The 26,945-nt window shown below is 45.1% G+C and overlaps 1 protein-coding gene across 2 annotated transcripts in view; it reads right to left on the bottom strand.

The window, feature by feature from the left end:
* DLGAP3 (DLG associated protein 3) overlaps positions 1-12,382 on the bottom strand; it is a 62,237-nt gene extending 49,855 nt beyond the window's left edge. Inside the window, exons 1-2 of one of the 2 annotated variants that reach the window (XM_081489043.1) lie at positions 12,167-12,240; positions 8,130-8,238 (exon numbers count right to left, since the gene is read on the bottom strand). The gene's annotated coding sequence lies outside the window, so the exon portion shown is untranslated. Of the gene's footprint in view, positions 1-8,129; positions 8,239-12,166 lie in introns of both variants that reach the window. The other variant, XM_081489044.1, reaches the window with a different exon arrangement.
* Between the last annotated feature and the right edge of the window lie 14,563 nt (positions 12,383-26,945).

Below are 26,945 nucleotides of genomic sequence, written 5' to 3'. Positions count from 1 at the left end.
TCCCATTTTACAGATGAGGAGATTGAGGCTGAGAAATGTAAAAATTGCCCAAAGTCACACAGGTGGTAGAGGATTTGAATATGGATCTGGTCCTGGCCTTACACTCTCAACCACTAGGAGATCAAGCCCTGGCACGTCTGAAGTAGCATTTCTCTGACCAAACTGGTCTGATGAGATCACCAAATGGACTCCCAGTGTGCCCTGACTCATCACTCAACCTCAGGAAACCTCCACCCTCGCCATCCCTCCCTTGCACATGGGCATCCATGGTCCCAAGAATGTTAATTCACAATTTAACACACATGTTCTCTAGAGGCAGCTTATGAGCCATGCAGACTCATTCAACACAACTCACATGACATCTGTCCTCAAATAACTAGCCATCGTCACATAATGTGCACACATACATACAGACTTGTTCCCACAAGAGTTCATACATGTGCATTTTCATCCAAAGGACATGGATGCTTGTACACACGGAAGCTATACAGACATAAAACTTCACATACATGTTCACATGTTTATCCTCATACAACAGATACCCAAGTTCATCTCACATTGCTTAAGCACCCACGTCTGCTCAATGTCATATATCAAATCCTCCCCCAACAAGAACTTTATCCATTGTTCCCAGATCTAATACTGGGCCCAGGTGAGCAATGATGTTGCCTCCCTCTGGGGTTGGCCAGGCAGCCCTAAGATGGGGAGATGGCTCAGCCTGCCTGTGATGGATGGAATTAATCTACTGAGCTGGAGAAACTAAATAATTAAATCCCTAATCACCCCCCAAGCCAGCCCAAGCCAATATAGCTCAGGGAGGGAGGGGGCTCTGAGGCCCAGACCAATATCCTAGAGAGGAGGAGGGGTTTGGGAAGAGAGGCCTAGACAGAACCCTCTAGGAGGGTTCTTTGGAAGGCAGACAAGCAGCCATGGTTCTCCAGGGCTGCCAGCCCTCCCTTTCCACGTGAAAATGGAGCAGCTTGGGAAGATGGCCCACCAGCACCCACTCATACAGAATGAGAGGAGGGGTACAGTCCTGGTCCCACCCGCCCCAGAGCCCTTCCTGTCTCTCCAGGGTGCGGGTCTTAGGAGAGTAAGGGGACGGGGGGCAGAACATTCAAAGTGCCCAGGACCACAGTCATCCACAACGACCGACTGCCCAAAGGGGCGCTGATGCAGAATCAGTCAGGCCCCGGCTACCCCTGGAAGAGGCCCCTCTCCAGCCTGGCGCAGAGGGTGGGGAGGGGCCCTCCACACAGGTGCGGCCTGCTTCCCTCAGGAAGAGGGGCCAGCACGTGACTAACAGGCTGAGGAAGGAGCAAGAGGCCTGGGCAGGGGGGCTCAGGGAACGAGCCTGGGAATAGGCCCCAGTCTGATTGGCTGAAAAGTGGGTCATTTTCCTTTTGAAAAATAGGGAGAAAATGGAGAAGTAGGTCGGGCTCTCATCCCCTCAGCCCCAGGCACCATCCCTTGTGGGGTGGGGCGAGGAGAGGTCTGCACCTGCCGAAGCCCCCCCACCCCTCTCCCTCAGGACCCCACTGGGGCCCCCGGTACAGGAGGCCAAGGTCGTCATCACTCAGGACGCCCAAGGACATGGACCCTCTGAGGCCAGGCCAGGAGCACAAGTCCCACCCTGCCCTGTGGGGCCCTGGGCCCAACGGGAGAGGTAGGGGGCTCGGGCACGCAGGACCCAGAGGGGCCCCCTCCCATCCTCCTGTCTGCGTGGTGCCTCCTCGCCTCTCTTCTCCTCCCTTTCCTCAACGTCCACGTGGGCAGAGTCGTTGCCATGACACCGCGGGCAGGTGGGCGGCTCTGGCGGCTGTCTCGGCCCAACCCCCATGCTCAGAGCCCAGGTGGGAGGGGAGCGGCGGCAGCGCCCCTGCCCCTAGTCCAGAGGGGAGCAAAGATTGGCAGAAGGCCCCTGTCACACACCCCAGAACCCCGACGGGTCTCTAGCTCTTGGAAATGAAGCAACCCAGGTGCAGGCTTGGGGGTCTCGGGGAGGAGCTCTTAAAGAGGACTTGAGGCCTTCATCCCCGCCCACCCCCGGCCCCTAGGAGTCCGGGGGCGGCGCCGGAGGGGCTGACCTGCGGCTCCCACCTCTTCCTCCGTTACTCATCCGCCGGCCTCCTAGGTACTAAGTTTCCGTCGCTTTACCCTAGACGCTGGATGGTCCTGCCGGAGGGCTAACCTCAGTGCCTCATTATGCAACGCAAGCGCAAGTCTCCGTGCTCTCTCCTTAGGGAGGAAATCAGACCAAGCTGAGACTCTCAGAGGGATTCCTCCCCTACCACCAAACCCCCAGTCTGTCCTCTAGAAATTGGGTCCACATTCCTTGGGTGGCCCCATATCCCTGAACTCACACTCCCTGGGGCAGGGGGGAACCACTCACTCCGAAGTCCATACTTGTGGACTGGGCAGCCACCCTACCAGGGAAAAGGACCAGAGAGGTGCAGAGAGAGGAGGAGGGGCGGGGAAAGATGGGGGCTACCCAGTGGATGCCCTCTGAGGATGCTGTCCTGCCTCCACCACGTCCGGCCTCAGGAAGTCTGGGCCGGGCCTGAGGTCGCTGCTTCTGAGCACCCCTCTCAGAGTCCACATGCCTCCCCCACGTGTCTCTAAGTCTCTGTGACTCTGACTTCTGAAGACCCTTTCCACTACTCAGGACCTAGGACCCTACCCTTGTGTGCTGAGGCAGAAGCCCTGCATCACTGACCAAATGGAACCTGCCTGGCAGTCCTTTGAGCCTGGTTGAGAGAGGTAGGCGGATGTGTGGAGAGCATCAGCCAGGGTTAGCTGGAGAGTGTCCAGCTTGTCACTCAGTGCCCATGGCATCCATACCATATTAACATATAAAGACATTTTTACTCTCTTCCTTAGCTTGCTTTGACTAAGACAGTAGATGTGACTGGCTAAACTATAATACGTGCGCACATGTGGGCCTATGTGTGCGTGCATGCATGTGTTTGTACACTGTATCTCCCTTTCTCCACCTCCACTCCTGATGTTCTCCATCAGGCCGCCCTCATCCTAAATTTCCACCAAAACTCTTCCAGCAGGTTCCTAACTGGTCTCCCCACCTTGTATCTTGGCCCAGCCCGATCCACTTTCCTCACTGCCTGCCACTGTGATCTACCTAAGATCTGTGTGCAGTGAGTGCCTCTGAGCCAGGCACTCCTCGGAACACAGTGGATGCCGAAGCAAAACCAGATATCCTCATGTTCCATTCTCATGAAGTTTATATCCTAGTGGAAAAGGAGATGCTGAACAAGTGTATGAAATAATGGAGGTGGTAAGTGCTGAAATTTTTTTCTGAGGTGAGAGGACAGCATGACAAGGGGGCTATTTAAGATAGGCTGTGGGGGAGGCCTCTCCAAAAAAGTGACTTTTGAGCGAAGACTTGAATCAAGTGAAGGAGTAAGTCACGCGGGTGCTTGGGGGGAGAGCACTTCAGGCTGAGGGGAAAGCAGTGGCCCTGAGATGAGGCTGTGCTCAGCTCAGCATCTTTGTGGAACCGAAAGGAAGCACGTGCAGGGAAGGAACTTGAGATCAGGGAGGTCACCAGAGGCTACTTTACACCCAGCACTTCAGTCACTTGGGGCCCACTAAGCACCCAGGATTTCACTCTGAGTGAGATGGAAAGCCGTGGGAAAGGCATGATTCTGCTTCCCCACTGGCTCAGACGGTAAAGAATCTGCCTGCAGTGTGGGAGACCCAGGTTCAATCCCTGGGTCAGGAAGATCCCCTGGAGAAGGGACTGACTACCCACTCCAGTATTCTTGCCTGGAGAATTCCATGGACAGAGGAGCCTGGCGGGCTACAGTCTATGGGGTCGTAAAGAATCCAACATGACCGAGCAACCAACACTATCTTAGGCTGGCTGCTTTCGTGGGGAAGCTATCTGGAGGAGGGGCTGACAAGGGACGAGGTAGGGAGACCAGTTGGGACATTTCCTATCACTGAAACACTTTTTCCTCAAGTTGCCCACCTGGTGAATACATGTTCAAGCCTTGGCTCAATGGCCTCCTCTTCTGTGGATCCTTTGCTAAGGCCTCCCTTTCCCACTCCGGAACTGACCAAGCCCTCCACAGGCCCCCACTCGCCCCCATGAATACATCTGTCCTCCTGCTTTCCTGAACACTCTCCTTATTTGGATCCAGGTCTAGACTGTAAGTTACCTGAGGCTGAGGACCATCCCCAGTGTCTGGCACAGTACACGGCACAACACAGGCATGAGATGAACGTTGGCTGAATGAATGGATGAATCAGGGGAGGCACGTGTGATAGAAGAGGGACTCTTCGTAAGCTGTTGTTAACCTGGGTGAGTGAGGTCATGGGTTGCCATCAGGCCAATATTAGGACATGCATGCATGTTAATTTGCTTCAATCGTGTCTTACTGTTTGTGACCCAATGAACTGTAGCCCACCAGGCTCCTCTGTCCATGGGATTCTCCAGGCAAGAATACTGAAGTGGGTTGCCATGCCCTCGTCCAGGGGATCTTCCTGACCCAGGGACTGAACCTGTGTCTCTTATGTCACCTGAATTCTTTACTACTAGCGCCACCTGGGAAGCCCCATATTAGCAAATGCCTACGTATTTAGTAAATGCATACATATTTTGCATACTCTGTCTATATACATATGCGTGTTAGCATGTATGTTTACGTCGACAAACCCTTCTTTTGGTAGGATATTCCTGTATATTTTTTCATGTGTACACATTAGAAAGTGCATTTATGTTGAGATATGCACATTAAGGCAAAGACAAGTAATGTACACATATACACAAATACGTGTATATGTGTGCACAGGCTGATGCACACACGTGGACCTCCCTAAAATCCCTGCCCCTTTCATCCACTGAGCCCAGGTTGTCCTGTTTGATTCTTGAAACCTCAGTAGTAATGTTAAAGTTCAAGCTCTCAAACTGTTTCCCCATATACACTCCTGGGCACCATAGCATTTGATCGGCCTTGAGCTCAGCTCCCTTACTCAGCTGTCCCCAAGGCCTGCACAGGTTTCTCCTCTGCAAACTCCCTGCATGTGGATGGTGGTGGAGAAGAGTTGAGGCCTCGTGCGAAGATAATTTGAGAGACCTCAAGGAGCCTGGTTTTTGGAGAAGAGCCACAGGCATCAGAGTGGATTGAGCTCAAGCCTGTGTGAAAACAACTTTTGAACAGCCTCAGTGTTTAGTCAGAATCCCTCTCTTTCATCCTTTCTGTCACATTTATTCACGTGGATGACAACTTATATACATATATTCATATGCTGTTAATTCATGTGCCGCCACGTACACGCTCACATGCATACTTGCATTAACATATACATGTGGTTGAGTGAGCACCCCACCCCCCCACAGGTTTAATTACGTAACTGCCTTTATCGTCACATGTATACCTAGATGCATACATAGAGTCCTACATGTCTATACACATGTGTCTATACAAACTCACAAATGTGTTTGTACACATTCATACAGCACTCTCACTCTTACGTATGGACACATACACAGTCACATACACACTCACAGGCAGAAATACGCATGCACAGGCACCGGAAGAGCAGAGACACCCAGCCTCTCCTCTGGCTTTTCTATCCTATGCACAAAGCCGGAAGTCCATCTTCTCTCCAAGTGACATCACAAGCTTGCATTTGCTCTCTCCTCTTGCCAGTCTCCCAGTTCTTTCTGGAAAGTTGTTCCTATTATCAATAAGATATGCCCCACTCCTGGACATACTCCATTTCTACCCACTCACAGTAAAAAAAAAAAGTCATTCCAAGAAAGGGCTTTGTTATCCCCCTTGTCTCATGCCTGGAATAATCAGTATTTCCATAGACAACCTGGGAGGCAGGGAACATGAAGCAGGTGCACCTCAGAGGAGGAGCACCTTTTTCCACCCAAAAGGCAGCCCCCACCTCCCAGATATCTAAAACTTTTTAATTCTAAAAGGGGAAATGAAGGGAAAGTATTAAGGCCAGGGTTCTTCCTCCCAGTCCCTCTGGCTATGGTCCACAGCTCCCAGATTCCAAAACACCTATTGGGGCAGAGTAAAGAACAATACAAACATTGTCTCTGGGCACTAAAACTTCTTGGGATGCCTCTCTTCTTCCCTAGGGGACAGCTTCATGATGTCCAGTGAAATCCTCCCACCCCTGGAAGCCTAAAAATGTAAAGAGTGGGGGTAACCTGGGCTCACAAGACTAAAAGAAGCAACTATTTTAGAGAGCAGGAGCTGGTTAGGGAGCAGGGAAGCAAACTGAAGACCCCTCCCAGCAGGAAAGCAGCTGCTGGAATACTAGATCGTGAATGTAGCAAGACTCTCCAAGGGGCCCCGGAGAAGGGGGTGGACATCCAACATTCCATGTGGGGGTGGAGGGGTGACTGCTTCAGGCAGTAGCAGCAGCTCCAAAGTAAAGTCTTATCAAAGCTGTTATGTAACCAAGAGAGCTGAGTAGAGCACAAACACCTCCCCTCCCCAAACAGGCACCCACACCCACACCTACCACCTCCCAGCACCCACAGCACAGGAAAACTCAGCTCCTCCCAAGCAACCAGAGAAGAATCATCTTGGCGAGTTACATGAAAAACATGATGGGTGAGGGGCTCCTAATTAACCAGGAGTCACATCTGTAAAGGTTAGAACTGGTTCCGTTTGGGGTCCCTAACTACCTCCCCTTTCTCTTGAACTCCCTGCCACACCCATTTTTTGCCCAGCATCCGGAAACTTTCTCCTTCCTCTCCCCTCAAAAAGGATGCCATTTGGATATTTGATTGTTCTCCTGGGGATGGGAGGTGAAGCTGCCATCATCCACTCCTGCCTGTTGTTCCCCCACAGTCTCATCTGCATGTCCTGACATTTGGCTCTCATCCCCCTGGGATGACAAGAGAAGGGACCCAGAGAAATAAATCCTTGCTCTATTCCCTTCAGATTTACAAAGATGGAGCATAAGAATCCAGAAAACTGAGATGATCCTGACCCTAGGTTAGTGGGGAAAAGATTTACAAAGGAGCTGAGGATTGAAATCCAGAACCCCAATCCCTCAATTTGAATAGTTTTTTTTCTCCTCCATATTTTCCTCTTTTCCCACTGCCCCATCACTAGTAGCCTCCTCCTTCTCTGCTCCATGGCACTGAACAACCCCACCCACTCCTCGAGTCCTTTGCTTGGAAACCTTCCTCCCCAACAAAAGTCTCTCTCAAATGCTGCTCTGAGCTGTGGCAAAACATGAGACAGGCTTGCAGAGTATTTCACTGCCTCTTTCCTGAATTGAAAAGTATGATGGGCAGGGGGATGCTACATGGTATAATTATCCAGAACTCCTGAGCTCTACCCAACCCAGGCCTAAACCAGCAAAACCTGAACCCTCTTAATTCAGATCTGCCTTGAGCCTGAACTTCTGGGACCCAGTAGGAGAAAGGCTGGTGCCAGTACCCTTAAGCTTATTGCGCTAAAAACTATCCAGGAGAAGAGAGCTCACAGCAGAAACATCATCATCTATCCATACCCCCACAATAGCCATATGGTGATTTTAGAAAGGGGAGGAGGAACTGAAACAGGAAAAGAGGGGTCCCTTTCCCAAATACTATTAAGAACGGTGAGGCCTAAGGCCAAAGGAAGGACCCCAAAATCTATCTGTCCCTCCAAGGACTCTGTCCTTGGAAAGTGGGTCATTTGGAAGAATTTTTCTAGTGAGCCCTCAGCTCTGCCCATCACCAGTCCCTCAATGCAGCCCCATTCAATACTCAGGACAGTTCCAAAGCAGCAAATCCTACCGAGTCAAATTCAGCACCTGGGACAGCTCCCAGCCACTCTACGGCCCCATTGCCAGAAAGGCAGGATGCCAGAAACCAGAGGCTTACCCCACTATACACCCTCTTTAGTACAGAAGCCCCTCTCCCCTGCCCCTCCCACACTCGCTCCCATCCACCGGAGGCACCTGGTACTCCTCCTTTCTCTCTATGTCCAAAGAAAGAAAAGAAACCCAGACACGAGACTTCCCTGAGTGAGCCTAGAGAGAGGACCCCACCCACCTCCTTTCAGCCCTGAGCTTCTCAACGCCACTCACAGCTGGTTCTAAAACCACTTTCCTTCTCAACCACCACCCCAAAAAATAAAAGAAATACTCACGTGGGGGCTCCCAGCCCTGCAGGCAGATGTGCTGGGGGGAGGCAGAGACAGGTAGCTCCCCACACCCTGTTCTGAGCCCCCTTTCTGAAGGAGCCAGCTCCCATCTGGACTGGGGGGAGGAAAGACATGTGGAAGCACTGAGAGAGGGGAGGGGAGAAGGAAGAGGGGAGGAGGCAAGAGCAGGGGACTGCAGGGTGGGGATGTTGGGATAGGGGCGAGGGAATCCTTTTTAATTTCATTCTCTCCCCATGTCTACATCAGCCCTGCAGGCTCAGCTCTTTAATATTTACACACAGGAAGAGGAGAGGATGAGAAAGAACAGAGAGTGAGGGGGGCAGGGGATACCTGAGCTCAAAGGGGATAGAGGCAGGAGCCTTGGAGAGCTGAGTGCTCACACCATCCCCAGGTCATTTCCATTCTGAGCTCTTGACTGGAAGGAAGGAACTCTGGGACCATTCTGTCCCTTTGTTAACAAGACACTTAGAAACAGCATCAGAAAAAGATCAGATCCCCACCCACATACCTGGACACCCCCACAAACCCAGATTTCTTGGGTGCCTTATGTTCAGATGGTAGAGGCAGTATTCATGCGCAAGCATGTTCTGATGCTTGGAGGCATGTTTGCATGTGGGCTGCTGTGTAAAAGCACATGAACATGTCAGCTAGCATGTACAGGTTTCTACAAGTATGTTCTCAGTATATGCACATGTAACAGCCCATGCAATCATATGCAAACTTATATAATCATATGTGTAAACCAGTCCCCAAGCAACCTCCCCACAGCTCCCCAGCTACAGTCCCAAGGACAAGGCCACCCACCTCCCCAGACTCCCTTATTTACAGGCCCCTCCCTCAAAGCCTCACTTTTTCTTTCTGTGACATGGGGAGAAGGGATGGTGAGAAGGCATGCTGCATTTGAGCCCAGGGACTTGACAAGTTATTAGCAATGATGAGCTGGCAGCTCGTTACCATAACGATGTTGCCACCACCTCACCCCAGCTCAAACCCAGACTCCCCAGACAGCAGGAGGCCCGCTGAGCCAGCAGCCTTCAGACTAGGGGGTTGGGAGGGAAGAGGGAATCAAGACATAGCGCTTGTAGAGTGGAGGGTACACAGCTGTTCTTCCAACCCCCACTGAGAGACAAAGCTTTGAATCTACCAAGTGGGAATGACATCAGACTCTGGAAAGGTTTCCTGACCATGGGGCTGGTAAGATACTGGAAGGGGTCTGTAGAAGCCCCTCTAGACAAAAGCTTATGTTGTCATTTGCCCCTTTGTCCCCTCACTCAAAAGAATCTCTTCTACTGATCTTAATAGATTACTAGAAAAACCGAACAAATAAGAGGCTCGTCTATGAATTTTGATTTTCCCATCTGTAAAGTGGGAACACTTATCTTTATCATTTACCCGAGACTCTGGGAAAGTTTAATCAGAAAGAGTTTAAGAGTAACCACAAACCCCTCCAAAATCAGACAAGCCCCAGAAGCTTCTCTACCTAACTGGAACCTATAAACCTATAAAGTAAGGAACTGTCAGGCCAACGAAATGCATCAGAAACTGGATGGTATGAAGCAAAATGGAGCACAGCCAGCCCAGGTTCCAACATCAACCGGAGAGAGATGATGTGAGCTGCCAGGTAGCAGCCAGCTGCTGCCACAGAAGAAAGTCTGGGAGTCTGGCCTGCAGCAGTTTCAGCCCTTCACTGGCAAGAATTAAGAGATGCCATGGCCTACCTCAGTGGTGGGTATGGCTAGGAATCCCCATTCCCAAGAACATCTGTTAACTCCTTCTCTTTGGAAAGGGGTCCCAGGTCGAAGGGTCTATAGCCTTAGGGTTATTGAGTTTTTGTTTCTTTTCCCCAAATCCCCTCTGCTCTGTTTTAAGGAGCAAAAGGTGGGAATGGGGGTTTCCAGGAATGGAAAGAAACATGGAAGGTTGGAAAGTTCCTGGGCTAAGATAGCTAGGAACCCACAAGTTTGCTGTGTGACCTTGGGCAAGTCCTCTCCCTTCTCTGGGCTTCAATCTCCTCACTTCATAATTAAGAGATTGGACCAAGTCAGTTCTAAGTTTCCTCCCCTGGCCATCATTCTATAACTACATACAAGCTTACTCCTTGGACATGAGCCCCCTGGCATAAAACGCAGTGGGCACTGCCTGCCAGATCAGTGGGGCAGTGGGGGGTGGGGGATGCGGGGGTTGTATCTGAGGCTGTTCATCCTATGTTCGTGTTCCTTTTAGAAACACCTGCCACCCTAGCCCTCCCAGCTCCCTTTTTAGACCCTGATTCACTGCCAACTCACGAAGCCTCTCCCACCCCTCCCTCCTCTCTGCTCCCCCTCTCTCCCATCTAGGCCTTGGCAGCTGGGTGCAGAAGTAGCCCCAGCACTCAGGGAATGCTGGGTGGAGGTGGAGGGCAGTGCCACCAGGGTCAGAGAGAGCACACCAGGGAGTACCACTCTTTAACCTTGGCCGAGCCCAGCTCTTCGGGTCAGCAAAAGACCCAGGTCGGAGTCTTTCTGAATCACTAACTAGCAGTGTGTGATTGTGGGGAATGCAATTCAACTCTCAAGCCTCAATATCCTCATCTGTAAGTTGGCATTATATTAGGTTGAACCACATGAAATTGCTGTTTTTGTAGGTAAAAAGCAAAGACAGTTGAATATTGGTAATTTCATCCTGGGGCTGTTAGGAAGAAGAGCAAGAGTTGAGAAGGGAACATTTTTCAAAAGCCCTGAAATGATACAAGGGCATTGTCTCTTAAATTATTACTACTTCAAAGAGCTTTTGCACAGACCCACCTGGAGTCAGTGGGCTGAACCAATGACCCAGAACTTAGAAATTGAGGACTTGGAAGTCTAGAGACAGCCACCTGCTCTGATGACTAAGAACAGGACAGAAGCCTCCATCCACCTGGCCTCCTCAGCCCCTGGTGCTAAAGGGCCCTTGGTGAAACATCACTGGGGTGACACAAGTTCCAAACCTCAAGAAGGAGAAGCACACACTCCAGCTGCACCCCCCACCCCATCACCCCCAGGGACCTCAGTGTCCAGCTAGGACACAACCAGTAGCATCACAGAGGGTACCCCCTGGGGTAGGTGAAGGTGGGAACCAAGGTGGAAAGTGCCATGCAGCTCTTGCCTGAGTCGGGTGAGGAGTTCCTGGGGAAGGGGTTTGATCTGACCTCAGAAAAGTCCCATCTCTCTGTTCCAACCCCAGCACCCCACCAGGCATCCCGTGGGGGAGGAGGGGACAAAGCCTAGGTGTGCACGATTCCGAATGAACCCAGCTCAGATACATTCTCACACAGCACGCACCCCCCAACCACACACACACACATTCACGCAGGCCACAGATACCTGAACCCACTCTCGGAAACAGTCACACCGGCACACACACATCCGTTCACATACACACTCAGAGGACCACCCCCCCCCCCCAGGCACACACGGTGACCACACACACACTCATTCACACACATGTTCACAGATACATACACGGGAACACCCTCCATACTCACACTGCATACATCCACGGACACGCACACACTCACCCACAATGACACACGCACACTCTCGCTGCATACACTCACTGGCACACACAGCCACCCACAGACCCACACGGTGACACACACGCTCATCACAGACACAGTGACATGCACTCACACTCACACACCTGCAGAGGAAAACTTCTCTCCGGATCTCCCTGAAACCTCCACTTCCCCCCATTACCCTGCTGGCTACTCCCGCTCAGACCCAAGCCTCAGCCGAGCCGGGACTGGCGGCCCCGCGGCTCTACCCCGAGAGCCGGTCCCCACTCCGCGTGGTCTCCCACCCGTCCCTCCGGTCAGGCCCGCGGGCAGCCAGGCCCGGGCGGGGGCAGCAGAGGAGGCCCAGCCTTCCCCTAACCCTGGACCGGGAGCCGAGGCCGCCGGAGCCCAGGGCGTGGGCGGCGCCGGGGCCGCAGCCAGGCCGAGGCTGGGGGGCGCTGCAGAGGGCGCGGCGCGCGCGGCCCGGTCCCCACCCCTCCCCGCGGCTTACCTGGCCCGGCTCGGGCTCCGGCCGGGTTACATGGTGCCGGCGGCCCGGGCCGGGGGCGCTGCGGCGGCGGGCGGGCGGGCAGGGACGGGGCCCGGCACTGCAGAGCCCCCGGCAGAGGGGCCGCGCCGGCTGCGGAGCCCCGAGCGAGCGCCGAGCGGCAGCGGGCGCGGGAGCGGGAGGTGGCCAAGCCACGGAGGCTGGATTTCCCGGGGACCAGGAAGGGGAGGCGGGGGGATCCCGCCCGCGCGCTCCGCCCCCGCCCCCGCCTCCGCCCCCGCGCAGGGCTGCCGAGCCCAGAGCCGGCGAGCGGGAGGGGGCCGAGCTCCCCGCCCCCGCACGGGACCCAGGAGGGCCGAGGTCGCAGCCAGCGGACGGCCGCCCGGGTCTCCGAGGAGCGCCCGCCTCGGGGAGGCTGAGCGACGGCGCTGCGAGGCCCAGGCGGGGGTGCGAATAAGCTCCCCCTCCCCGGGGACCACCGGGTCCGCGTCCGCTGGGGACCCAGGAACAGGCACACACAGTGTCACGGTGACGCACGGCCGCCTAGGCACAGGGTCCGAAGCCCAGAGACGGGCGCTTGGGGAGAGTCCCACAGCCTCCCAGACAGGGTCTCGCGTCCCACCGAGGCACAGTCACACCCTGAATGTCATCCAGCCCCCTGGGCACATCCGTCTAGGAGACGCTTCGGGTTTCGCGGATGAGCTACCCGACTGCAGCCGCTGGCCGCAGGTCTAAGGGCCCCCCTTCCCCTGCTTCCCCGGCTGGGGCGCCGTGCCGGGCCTCAGAGCCACAGACTGGAGTCCCTCAGCCACAGCCCGCTCAGCCCAGGCAGCCCCACTGTGTGGAGGGAAAACCCCGCTCTACCCGCGGACTTTGCCGGGGCCCCACCTGTACCCACTGTGTCCGCCCACCTCTAGGCCCTGAGCCAGGGGTCGTGCCAAGGCGGGGGCGGGGTGGAGGAGGGAAAAGGGACGGTCCGGAGCTCAGCCGGAGGCTGCGGAGCCCGGACACAGGCTGCGGGAGCCAGGAGAGGCGGAGGAGACCGGACTGCAGCAGTCCCTGGCTGGAATCCGTCTTGGCGCCCAGAGCGATGCTGTAATGGGGGGAGGGGGCCGCACTGGGGAAACCGCTTGGGGAGGGGCTGGCTCTGGGTTCTGATTTCCAGAGGTGGGTGTGAGGGGAGCTCGGCCTCAGGCGCTGAAAGTTGAGGTGGAGAATAGCGTGCATCCTTAAAGCCGTCTTCCCCTCTTCCCTCGTCCGCCTTTTCTGATCTGGAAAGCTGGGGCGGTGAGATGTGGGTTTGGGAGGCTTAGGGAGACTGACCATCCTCCTCTCTAGGAACAGACAGACCTTGGAATAGTTCTGATTCAATATCCACCCGACAACCTTCTCCCTGTACTTCTTTGGGGCCACTGGCTCTCCTCATATAAAGGGGGAAACTGAAAATAGAGAAAGTAGAAGTCACAGGCCCAAGTAAATTAAACTGGGAGTCACGCCCTTTCCCCATTTCCCAAGAAGATGTTTAAAGATGCCACATGACATAAAGTTCTGGTGGGAGATAGGCAGACTGGTCACCTGTCCTGCTGCCTACAAGACCTGTTCAATCAAAAAGTTTCAGCCTGAGCTAAGGTTGCAGAGAATTCCCAGCCCAGGGATCAGCCACGACCAGATACCAGGGAAAATTAGACAGAAAGCTGATCCTAGGAACAGACTTTAGAACTGCAAGAAGCATCTCACTTGCCATGAAGCATAAGAACAGCCATCATGCAGGATGTTAAAAGGCACCACCACGTTTTCTCAGTTTTTTTAAATTATTGTTAGTTGATTTATTTATTTTTGACTGTGCTGGGTCTTCATTGCTGCCTGCAGGCTTTCTCTGGTTGCGGTGAGCATGGTGCACAGGTCTCATTGCAGTGTCTTTTCTTATTTCGGAGCACAGGCTCTAGGGCACGCAGGCCCAGTGGCTATGGCACATGGTCTTAGTTCTCCCACAGCATGTGGAATCTTCCCAGAGCAGGGATCGAACCCATGTCTCCTGCATTGTCAGATGGATTCTTAATCACTGGACCACCAGGGAAGTCCTTCTCAGTTCTAAAATGTACATTCTGTTAACTATTCTGAAATTGGAAAAGCATCTTACAACAGGTAGGGACATTTTATGTGGTTCTCTACTTTTCTCTTACAGTTGTATAAAAGAGTTGACATATTTTAGAATTAAGAAATAGTGTAGTTTTCATCTGTTCCTTGCACGAATATTTACTGATTGTACCTGGCACCTTGCTAGCCTGCTGGGGCATAAAGATTAGTCAGACAGACTTTAGACAGTGTTCTCTCACACCCATCCAGTAGTGTATGAGGGAGATGGAGAGGTAAATCAGTCATTACTCTCAGGGCCAGCTTCATGGGAGTGTGAGTGGTGCAGTTACGCAGAGCCCCACGCTTACAAGGTTTATGCTCTGTTGTCACTGTTTTGAAATTCTCAATAATTAAAAAAAAATTTTTTTTAATTTTTTTAAGGCACCTTGCACTCCACAAATTATGACTGCTGTATTAAGAATTCCATGCCTTAATAGAGATGAGCACTAAATACTTTTAGAATCTAGAGCTCTGTCTGGGTGAAGAAGGGCAGTCAAAGAAGTCAAGAAGCATAACAGAAGCATTTGAATAGAGTCTCAAAGACTAGAAGAGAATTAGAGAGCCACACAGGTGCAGAGACAGAGAAACTCATCAAAATATCAGTCAAGCGGTATGGCAGACGAGGTGCCTGGTTGATCCTCCCACTGAAAACATGATAAATGATTTTTTTTAATGATAGATATGAAATATATTTTTAAATCTTCTTAACTGCATCAGTGAGCTGGTTAAAAAAAAAAAAAAAATCCCTCCAGCCAAAATCTAAATGAAGACAGAACCAGAGAAGTAAGCAGAGCACTGAAGCCAACTTTAGCCTTAGGAGCTGTAATACCTTGGTTGCAAAAGTGGCACTAATTCACCCCTCCATGAATCCATGATTTTGCCACATGACTTTGCAACTCCCTGCATCAAGAAAGGGCTCTGTTTTCCCACTCCTTAAATCTGGATGGACTTGTGACTTGCTTTAACCAACAGAATATGGAAAAAGTCATGATGTGTCTATTCTGAGCCTAAGCTGTAAGAGGCTTTCCTGCTTCTACTCTTTCTCTTGGTCTTCTGCCTCCTTTGTGAGAACAAGCCTGGTAACCTGCTGTTGGATAACAGACAAGATGCAAGAGAGACTTGCTATCCAAGACAAGGCCATCATAGACCAGGCTGTAGCCAGCTGACCCCCAAACATGTGAGAGAATCCTGCCAAGAGCAACAGAGACATATACCTTACTGTGGCTGACTGTAGACACTTAAGTGAGACCAGCTGAATGAGAAGAACCACTCAGTCGGTCTAGGACTGTTGAGCAATAATAATGCTTATTAATTTGAGCCACTAAGAAAACCACTATCCTAAAAGACGCATGTACCCCGATGTTCACTGCAGCACTATTCACAATAGCCAGGACATGGAAGCAACCTAGATATCTATCGACAGATGAATGGATAAAGAAGAATTTTAATGCTCCAACACTTTTTCTTTAGGATGATACTTATTGTGGTACATATATACAATGGAATATAACTCAGCCATAAAAAAGAACGAATTTGAATCAGTTCTAGTGAGGTGGATGAACTTAGAGCCTGTTACGTGGAGTGAAGCAAGTCAGAAAGAGAAAAACAAATATCATACATTAATGCATATATATATGGAATCTAGGGGGGAAAAAGGGTATTGAAGAACCTATTTGCAAGGAAGGAATGGAGATGCAAATGTAGAGAATGGACTTGTGGACACAGTGGAGGAGGGAGAGAGTGGGACGAATGGAGAAAGTAGCATCAAAATATATATACTATCATGTGTAAAATGGATAGCTGGTGAAAAGTTGCTATATAACACAGGGAGCCCCAGCTGGCGCTCTGTGATGACCTAAGGGGGTGGGACGGGGGGAGGGGAGGGAGACTCAAGAGGGATATGTGTATAAATATGGCTGATTCACATTGTTGTACAGCAGAAACCAACACAACATTGTAAAATTTTTTTAAAGAATAAATAAATGAAACACTATGGGCAAGAAAAATAAATAAATAAATAAAATGTTCCCAGAAAGGTAGTACCCCAGGCGTCTAGCAGAAGGAAACATGAATGTTTGTTAGAGGAACTCACTTTCATCTCAGGATTCAAATAATTTCCAGCAATAAAGTTCCAAAGAAAATGAACAGCAACAAACAGCAGAAACACATCTACAAAGGACCCAGTTATTAGAATTATGAGACACAGATTATAAAATATGTTTGATATATTTAGAGAAAATAATTCTGTTGCCTTTGGCCTGTTTTTCTTGTCTTATTGTGCTGGCCACAGAACAATGTTAGGTAGAAGTGGTGATGGTGGGTATGTTTGTTTTGTTCAGAATTTTAATGCTCCAACACTTTTTCTTTAGGATGATACTTATTGTGGGATTTTTGAATACCTCTCTTGATCAGGTAAAGGAAGTTCCACTTTATTGTTAATTTACTACAAGTTTTATCAAATATATGTTGCATTTTTCAAAGATTTTTTCTGCATATTTTGACATGATCATATGGTTTTTCTCCTTTAATCTATTGTGATCAATTCCATTTAGACATTTATTAATATTAATATTAAATTTTACTAATATTAACTTTACTTTCCTGAGATAAACCAAACTTCCTTGAGGAGTTTAGCATTTATTTTACATATACTATTGAATTTGATCTGGTAGTGTTTTGTTTTGGATTTTTGCATCCTGTATTAACAAATGAAATAACCCTGATGTTTTCCTGTTTTTTGTTATCTAGGATTTGGTTTCTAAGTTATTCTAGCTTCATAGAGTGTGTTCTTTTCTCTGAAGAAGTTTATGTAACAATAGGATGATTTGATAGTTGTAAGTTTAGTGAGACATATCTGTAAAACCATCTGGAACTGGTGCTTTTTTGTTTTAATGAAAAGTTTTTTGTTTGCCCTTGTTTTGTTTTGTTTTGCTATTACTTCTGTTTCTTTAACAAGACTATTCATTTATTTTTTGGTTACACTGTGTGACTTGTTTGATCTTAGTTCCCTGGCAGTGAAAGCATTGAATCCTAACCACTGGTGCACCATGGAATTCCCTAACAAGACTATTTAAAGGACTGTTTCAAGTTTTCTATTTCTTCTGAATCAATTCTAAGAATTTATATCTTGCTACGAATGTCTATTTTGTCTAAGTTTTCAAACATATTGACATAAAGTTAATGATGAAATTCTCTTTTTTTTTAAATTGGAGGATAATTGCTTTACGGTGTTGTGTTGGTTTCTGCCATACAACAATGTGAATCAGTCATAACATATGTAACATATATATATATATATATCCCCTCCCTCTTGAGCCTCCCTCCCACTTCCCTACCCACCCTACCCCTCTAGGTCATCACAGAGTGCCAGGCTGGGCTCTGTGTTACACAGTAGCTTCCCACTAGCTGTCTATTTTACATAGAGTAGTGTTCATATGTCAATGCTACTTTCTCAACTTGTCCTACCCTCTCATTCTCACGCTGTGTCCACAAGTCCATTCTCTATGTCTGCGTCTCCATTCCTTCCCTGCAGAAGATAGGTTTATCAGTACCATTTTTCTAGATTTCATATATATGTGTTGATATACGGTATTTGTTATTGTCTTTCTGACTTACTTCACTCTGTATAACAGGCTCTAGGTTACATCCACCTCACTACAACTGACTCAGATTCATTCCTTCATATGGCTGATTAATATTCCATTGTATGTATATTATCTTTTGAATCTGCTTCCTCTGTCATTGTGCCTCCTTTATAATATGTATTTGTGCCATCTCTCTTTTTCTTGATTCTCATTGCCAGAGACTTGTCCATATTTTAATTACTATAAAGGATAATTTTTTTTTTGCTTTGTTGATCTTCTCTACTGTATCTTCTAATTTCTTGATTTCTGCTCTTATTTTTATTGTCTGCTTCCCTCTCTTTTCTTCAAGTCTACTCCTTCTTTAAGTCACTGCTTAAATTGGAAATGTAGTTTCTTAATTTTTGCCTTTCCTTTTATTCTTTTATTTTTTCTTAAATGTTCCACAGTTCTTTTGTGTGTGTGTGTGGCTGTGCTGGATTTAAGTTGCTTCATGCAGGATCTTCATTGCCAAGTGTAGGTTCTTCCTTGTGGCACGCAGGACCTACTTCCCTGACCAGGAATCAAACCCAGGTCCCCTGCTTTGGAAGCGTGGGGTCTTAGCCACTGGACCACTAGGTAAGTCCCACTTTTTCCTCTTTTTAAATATAAATAGAAAGGCTGTAAATTATTCTTGGGAATTCCCTGCCAGTCCAGAGGTTATAACTTGGCATTTTCACAGCTAAGTGAGGGCCTGGTTCCATCCTTGATGGAGGAACTAACATCCCACAAGCCTTGAGGCACTGAATTCCCCCCCAAAAATTATCCTTGAAAAACTATTTTCACCACATTTCACATGTTTTCATCATCATTCAATTCTGAATATTCTAAAATTTTCATTGTGATTTCTTCTTTGATCTGTGAGTTATTCAGAAGTGTGTTAATCATTTCCAAATAGTATTATTTAGTGTACATTTTTGTTATTATCTTCTAACCTCATTGTATTGTAATCAAAGAATCCTGCCTGCGTGATACTTATTTTTTGAAATTTCTCTGTGACTAATATATAATCAATGTTTGTAAAGGTTACATGTGCGGTTGTGGTTGTTAGTCTCCAAGGTGACCCCCAGATATTCTCTTCTCAAGGTATTTATTCTTTTGGGCAGTCCCTTCCCACAGTGAAATAGGGCTGTTATGTACAACCAGTAGGACACTGCAGAAATAACAGTATGTGACTTCTGAAGCTACATCATAAAACATTTTGCAGTTTCCATCTTTCAGTCTGAAGTTGCTCACACTGAGGGAAGCTAGCTGCCATGTCATGAAGACACTCAGCCCTGTGGAAAGAACTGCATGGGAAGGAACCAAAGCTTCCTTCCAACCACTAGCACCAATTTACTAGTTATGTGGGCAAGTCTGTTTAAAAGCAGATCCTCCATCTCCAGTTAAGTCATCAGAAGACTGCAGCCAGTTATATTTCTGTGACTCTCATGAGAAATGTTGAGCTAAAACTACCGAGTCAAGCTGATCCTGAATTCCTGACCCACAGACACTTAGAGATTTTTAGAATGTTTATTTTCATTTTACACTACTGAGTTTGTACAGCAATGGATAGCTAAGACCGTTTTGGAGAAGATCTTGTACTCTCTAACTGTAGAAAGGAGATTTATGTGCAGTCAAGCTTCTGTTCATTCAGTTTTATTGTTTATATCATCAAATGTTTATTGAAACTTTATCTGCTTGACTTGTCCACAATTCTTAAAAATGTGCTCCAACCTCCTATTATGACAGTGGATTTGTCTATATTATATTGCAGCCCTATCAAATTTTCTTTATATAGTTTAAGGATACTTTGTTAGGTGTGTACATGATAAGATTAAACAGGAAAAATAAAACCATCATTATTTTCAGATGATATAATTGTCTGCCTAGAAAATAACCTAAAAGACAAATTATTATATTAGATCTAATTGTATTTAGCCAGGTGTCTGGTAGAAGACCAATTTACAAAAGTCACTTGCATGTTTTTACATTAACACAATAATAAAACATGTGATTTGTAAAAGTATATCACTTACAATAGCTATAGAGATGTTAGATATTTAATAATAAATCTAATAAAAGATACATAATAGCATAAATATTTACTCAAAATCATTTTAAAAAGACCTAATCAATGGAGAGATATTTCACATTCATGGATAAAAAATTATAATTTTTTAATGATGTCAGTTCTTCCTATTCAATGCTATTTCAATTTTTAAAAATGTAGTTTGATAAGCTGATTCTAAAATCATTATGGAAAACTAAAGAACCAAGAACAACTAAGACATATTTTTTAAACTTTTTATTATGAAAAATTTCAAACATACACACAAATATATAGGAGAGAGATTAGTGTAATCTCCCCACCCCCATGTATCTATTACCTATATTCAATTATTGTTATAAATTCCTGGCCAATTTTGTTTAATCTATATCTTCTAGTCTCCCTCTCCATATTATTTTGAAGCAAGTCATAAACATAATACATAATTAATACATATTTAGTATGTATATAATGACCACATTTAAAAAATTTGACAATCCCTTAATATCATCAAACATCTAGGGAAATAGCCAGTCAAATTTTTCTGGCTTCTCATACATTGTACAGTGGACCTTTGAACAACATGGGTTTGAACTATATGTGTTCACTTATACACACATTTTTTCAATGAATGTGTACTACAGTACTAAACGATCCATGCTTAACGGAACCCACAGATGTGAAACAGTGAATAAGGAGGACTCACTGTAAATTTATAAATGGATATTTGACTGCTCAGAGGGTCAGCTCCCCTAATCCCCCACATTGTTCAAGGGTCAATTGTAATTGATTGATGTCACTTAAATATTTTTTAATCTATAGATTCCCTTCTTCCATTTTTTGTAACAAGTTTATTTGTTGTAAAAAAAAAAAAAAACAAGATTGTTAACTTTGAGAACTTCTTACACTTTGGATTATTTTTTACCTGCAGAGTTATTTATCATATTTCTTTATCCTTCATATTTTTTTATACATTGATAATTAGATCTAGAAGTTTGATCAGATGTAGGTTCAATTTGGGGGCAACAATTCTTCATAAGTAGTGTTATATATTTCTATCAATAAGTGTATCATATCATAATTTCTCTTTTGATAATGTCTCCTTTTTATTTTTTCTAATGAGACTGAAAAATGGTGGTATACCAATTTTATAATTCCTTCTTCACTTATTAGCTCGAGCACTTTTATAAAGAAAAATTTCTATCAAGAGAAACTTCTTTCCTCAATTATTTCAAAATCTTATTGTACAGATTGTAGAGGAAAAGTGGAAAAAACACGACTACTTTTCCCTTCAGTTTTCAGTTTTTAAACAATGAGTTGGATAAAAATGAACCTTGACCTGAAAAAGTAGAGAAAAAAATCTTCGACCACAAAAAAGAAGTTCAAAATGGATTGTAGACCTAAATGTGAATGGTAAAATATTTAAGCTTCCAGAAGAAAATAAAGGAGAATATCTTTATGACCTTGAAGAGGAAAAATATTTCTTAAGCAGGATACAGAATGTGCTACCTGTATAAGAAAATATTGACGAGAGGATTCTGGAAATATTGTGGAGTAGCAAGGCCCGAGAACCTGTCTTCCCATCTTGATACCTGCATTGTCAGAATCTGTCTGATGTAACTGTTTGGAACTCTGGAGTCTATCGAGGGCTTGAAACTTCCAAGGGAAGACTTGGACAGTAAATTGCTGTTGATTTTGGTCAACTTCAGCTTTTTAGTACAGTAGTGGTGGAGTGTTCCCCATCTCCAGTCAGGTAACAGGCAGCTGTGCATGTGTTCCTGGGCCAGCTTGCAGAAACCAGTGTGCAGAAAGGGCCCTGTTCTCCAAATATCAGAGATCTATGCTCTGATCACTCAAAGCCATTTCTAATAACAGAAGTGTAGACAAAGAGGAAGTGTCCACTGTTGCTGGATTTCCTCCTATTATCGCAAGACCCAACCCCTCTGGCTAAAGTGATTTCCAGTGGATTTATGGAACTGGAGCCTGTCTTTCTCTTTCATTTTCTTCTTTTCCATTTTTGGAACACAGACATTAAAGACTAAGATATTTGAAAGCAACTACATATTCAAGAGAAATTAGAGTGTCACCATGCCTGCCCAGGAAAAGACACAGGCTCAGAAAACACCCACGAAGATGTTAACTTGACACCACATGTTGATCCTTGGTACAGAAACAGCCTACAAGAACTTATTTTTTTAAAAACAACAGCAAACCCTGGGGATGAAGGCAAAATCTGATTTCCAGAGTGGCCACCTTATTAGATTAAAATGTCTAGATTTCCACAAAAAAAGTCACAAAGCACACACAGAAATGGAGAGGTATAGCTCATTCAAAGGAAAATAATAAGCCAACTGAAACTGTTCCCAAAAGAGACCTAATGGTGGATTTATTAGCCAAAGACTTTAAAACAACTGTCAATAAAAATTTAAAAAAAAAGATATTCTGCAGATGAAAAATACAATAACTGAAACACAAATTTACTAGAGAGTTTCAAAGGCAAATGTGAGCAGGCAGAAGAAAATATCAGTGAACTTGAAGACAGGGCAATGAAAATTCTTAAGAGGTTGAAGAAAAATACCAGAGCTTCAGGGACCTGTGGGGCACCTGGGGGGCTTGTGGGGCAAGGAGAACAATGTGCATATTGCAGGAGTCCTAAAAAGAGACCAGAAAGAGAAAGAAGCAAAAAGAATATTTTAAAATCTCCCAAATTTGATGAAAGACACATATATAAACATTCAAGAAGCTCAGTGAATTCCAAGTAGGTTGAACCCAAAGAGACCCACACTGAGACTAATTATAACCAAATTTTAAAAAGGTAAAGACAAAGAGAATTTTGAAAACATATCAAAGAAAAGCAGTTTGTCACAAACAAGGGATCATGATTAAAACAGTAAGCAGATTTCCCATCAGAAACTTTAGAGGCCAGAAGAAAGTGGCCAATATATTCAAAGTGTTAAAAGAACAAAGTTTGGCAAAGTTGTTTTTCAAAATGAGGGAGAAATTAAGACATTTACAGATAAACAAAGCTGAGGAAGTTTGTTACTATTAGACCTGCCCTGCAAGAAATGCTCAAGAGTCCTGCAAGTTGAAATGCAAGAACACTAGACAGTAACTCAAAGCTGTATGGAGAAATAAGATCTCACTAAAGGTAAGTTCATGGACAATTATAAAAGCTGGTATTATCATAAAAATGATTCATAATTGTATATTTGGGTTTTTTTCTACATGATCCAAGAGACTAAACATTTACAGAAAAATTAGTATAAAAGCTAATATTACTATGAATTTGGCTTGTAACTTCAAATCTTGTTTTCAACATAATTTAAGATACTGATGCATTTACAAGAATTATCAGTTTATATTATGGGACACATTCTACATAAAGACAAAATTTTGTGACATGAACAACTGAAAGAGATGGGGACAGAGCTTTTTGTATGTTATTAAAGTTAAGTTAGTAAGTTCAAATTATTGTGTTATAATTTTAGGATTTTAAATGAAATCCCCATAGTAACTACAATGGAAATAGCTCTCGAGTACACACAAAGGAAATGAGAAAGGAATTTAAATATTTCACTGGAAAGAAAAAATTGCCTAAGCATGAAAGAAGATAATAACACAAGAACAGGAGTGGCTATACTAATGTCAGACAAAATAAAATTTGAATCAAAATGCATTACAAGAGACAAAGAAGGACATTATGCTGAGTGAAATAAGCCAGCTATAAAAAGATAAATACTACATGATTCCACTTATATGAGGTACTTGGAGTAGTCAAAATTATAGAGACAGAAAACAGAACAGTGATTGCAAGTGACCGGAAGAGGGATGGGGGAGTAATTGTTTTAATAGGCATAGAGTTTCAGTTTGCAAAAGAAGAAGAGTTCTGGATATGGATGGTAGTGATGGTTGTATAGTGACATGAATGTACTTAATACCACTAAATTGTACACTTAAAAATGGTTGTGAGGGTAAATTTTATGTTATATGTATATTACCACAGTTTTTTAATTGAATAAAAATATTAACAAATTTGAATTTTGTTTAAATTAAGCAGATGTTCACTAATAGACACAGTTAAAAGAATGAAAAAGCAAACCACAGACTTGAGAATAAATACTTGCAATATATGTATCCAATAAAGAACTCATATCCAGAATATAGGAAGAATCCATTCAAATCAATATGAAACAAAATAACAAGCCAAAAATTTTAATGAGAAAAAAAATCTTGAGTAACTACTTCTCAAAAGAGGATCTCTCATTGGCCAAAAAAACCTCAGTTGGATACCACACACACCCAACAGAATGACTATATTTTTAAAAGAACAATGCCAAGTGCCAGTGAAATGTGGAGCAACTAGAACTCTGATATATTACTGGTAAGGGTGTAATGGTACAATCATTTTTAGAAAACTCTTTGACCATATCTCTTAAAGCTAAGGACACTTACCCTATGACCCAGCAATTCTACTCCTAGGTATATATCCCTCCAAAATGAGCGCATATGTTCATCCCAAGACATGTACAAGAATGTTCATAGCAACTTAATTCATAATGGCCCCAAACTGAAAACAACAAAATGTCCATCAATGGTAAGATAAATAAATAAATGTTAGAATATTAATACAATGGAAAATCACTCAGCAATAAAGAGAACAAACTACTGCTACATGCTACAACATTGGAAAAGTTATAACCTTGCTTCTCAAAATGTGGTCCACAAACCAGCTGTATCAGTATCACTTGGGAGATTATTAAAAATACAGGATCCAAGATCTTACTGAATCAGAATTTGTATTTTAACAAATTCACTAGCTGATGCAAATGCACTTCAAGATTTGAGAAGCACTATTCTTCCGATAGATAGATAGTTAAGTAGATGTATATACATGTAAATTTTCACTAATCTATCCATGTAAGATAACACTTCAGTTTGTACATATCCAGATCTATACATTTAAGATGCACTCTATGGGTTAATTAAATTCAATCAAAATTAAGATAACTGAATAAAAGTAATGATTTGGTTCACTAGTATTCTGAAGGTGACCAATGAGGATTTTTAAAATTATCATTGCAACCTCATGGATTTAAACATACTTGACATATTTTAATACACTGAATTAGTTATTTTACATTTGCTCTCTTTTTCCCATCTTTGACCAAATGGAGTCTCTTCAACCTGATGTCTGGGAAATTTGCAACCCCAGAAATCTCGGTGATTTCTTTACATTTTAATGTAAGAAAATATTTCAACTCATTTTGTACATTTTCTGTCCAGATCTGAAAAAATAACAATTTCTCCAAGGAGCCAGGGTCCTTTTAATTTTTTATTTGTATATTTATATAAATATGTATCAAATATATAATTGTAAACCAATAAATTTTAATTATATAACATATATTTAGTAAAGATTTATTATAAGGAATTGTATCATGCGATTTTGAAGGCTGAGAAGTCCCCAGACCTACAGTCGTCAAGCTGGAGACCCAAGAGAATCACTGATATAGTGCTAGTCCAAGTCCAAAGGCCTGAGAACAAGAAGGGCATTTGGTACAACTTCCAGTCTGAGTTCTAATGCAAAAACAAGAAAAGACCAATGTCAACTCAAAGACAGTGAGGCAGAGAAAGAATTCTTTCTTACTCACCCTTTTTATTCTATTCAGATTTCAGTAAATTAGATTGAGGGGGAAATCTGCTTTTCACAAATGTTAATCCCATCCAGAAACACCTTCACAGACTTACCCAGAAATAATATTTAACCAAATATCTGGGTATCCTGTGACCCAGTCATGTTGACACATGAAGTTAACCATCACAGAAGTATCTTGTTGTTCAGTCACTAAGTCATTTCCGACTCTGCAACCCCGTGGACTGCATGCAGCACACCAGGCGCCTCTGTCCTTCACTATCTCCTGGAGTTTGCTCAGATTCATGGCCACTGAGTCAGTGATGCTACCTAACCACCTCCCTTCTGCTGGTCCCTTCTCCTTTTGCCTTCAATCTTTCCCAGCATCAAGCTCTTTACCAATGAGTTGGCTCTTCACATCAGATGGCCAAAGTATTGAAAATTCAGCTTCAGTATCAGGACTTCCAATGAATATTCAGGGTTGATTTCCTTTAGGATTGACTGGTTTGATCTCCTTGCAGTCCGAGGGACTCTTAAGAGTCTTCTCCAACACCACAATTTGAAATCATCAATTCTTCAATGCTCAGCCTTCTTTATGATCCAACTCACATCTGCACATGACTACTGGAAAAATCGTAGTTTTGACTATATGGATCTTTGTTGGCAAAATGATGTCTCTGTTTTTTAATACACTGTCTAGGTTTGTCATAGCTTTCCTTCCAAGGAGCAAGTGTCTTTTAATTTCATGGCTGCAGTCACCGTCTTCACTGATTTTGAAAGTGAAAGTGAAAGAAGCTCAGTCGTGTCCGACTCTTTGCAACTCCATGGACTATACAGTCCATGGAATTCTCCAGGCCAGCATACTGGAGTGGGTGGCCTTTCCCTTCTCCAGGGGATCTTCCCAACCCAGGGATTGAACCCATGTCTCCCACATTGCAGGCGGATTCTTTACCAGCTGAGCTATGAGGGAAGCCCCTTCAGTGATTTTAGAGCCCCTAAAAATAAAATCTGCCAATGTTTCCACTTTTTTCCCTTCTACTTGCCATGAAGTGATAGGACTGAATGCCATGATCTTAGTTTTTTTAATGTTGCATTTCAAGCCAGTATTCACTCTCCTTTCACCCTGAACAAGAGGCTCTTTAGTTCCTCTTCACTTTCTGCCATTAGAGTGGTATCATCTGCATATCTGAGACTGTTGATATTTCTCCTGGCAATCTTGATTCCAGCTTGTGATTCATCCGATCTGGCATTTAGCATGATGTACTCTGCATATAAGTTAAATAAACAGAGTGACAATATACAGCCTTGGCATACTCCTTTCCCAGTTTGGAATCAGTCAGTTGTTCCATGTTTGGGTCTAACTGT

This window comes from Giraffa tippelskirchi, chromosome 5 (assembly GCF_054371585.1).
Source record: "Giraffa tippelskirchi isolate mGirTip1 chromosome 5, T2T-mGirTip1v1.2.pri, whole genome shotgun sequence".
In the NCBI taxonomy this organism is placed as follows: Eukaryota; Metazoa; Chordata; class Mammalia; order Artiodactyla; family Giraffidae; genus Giraffa; species Giraffa tippelskirchi.
Note: the sequence above shows the minus strand (reverse complement) of the source record. Positions and strands in the feature narration are given on the sequence as shown.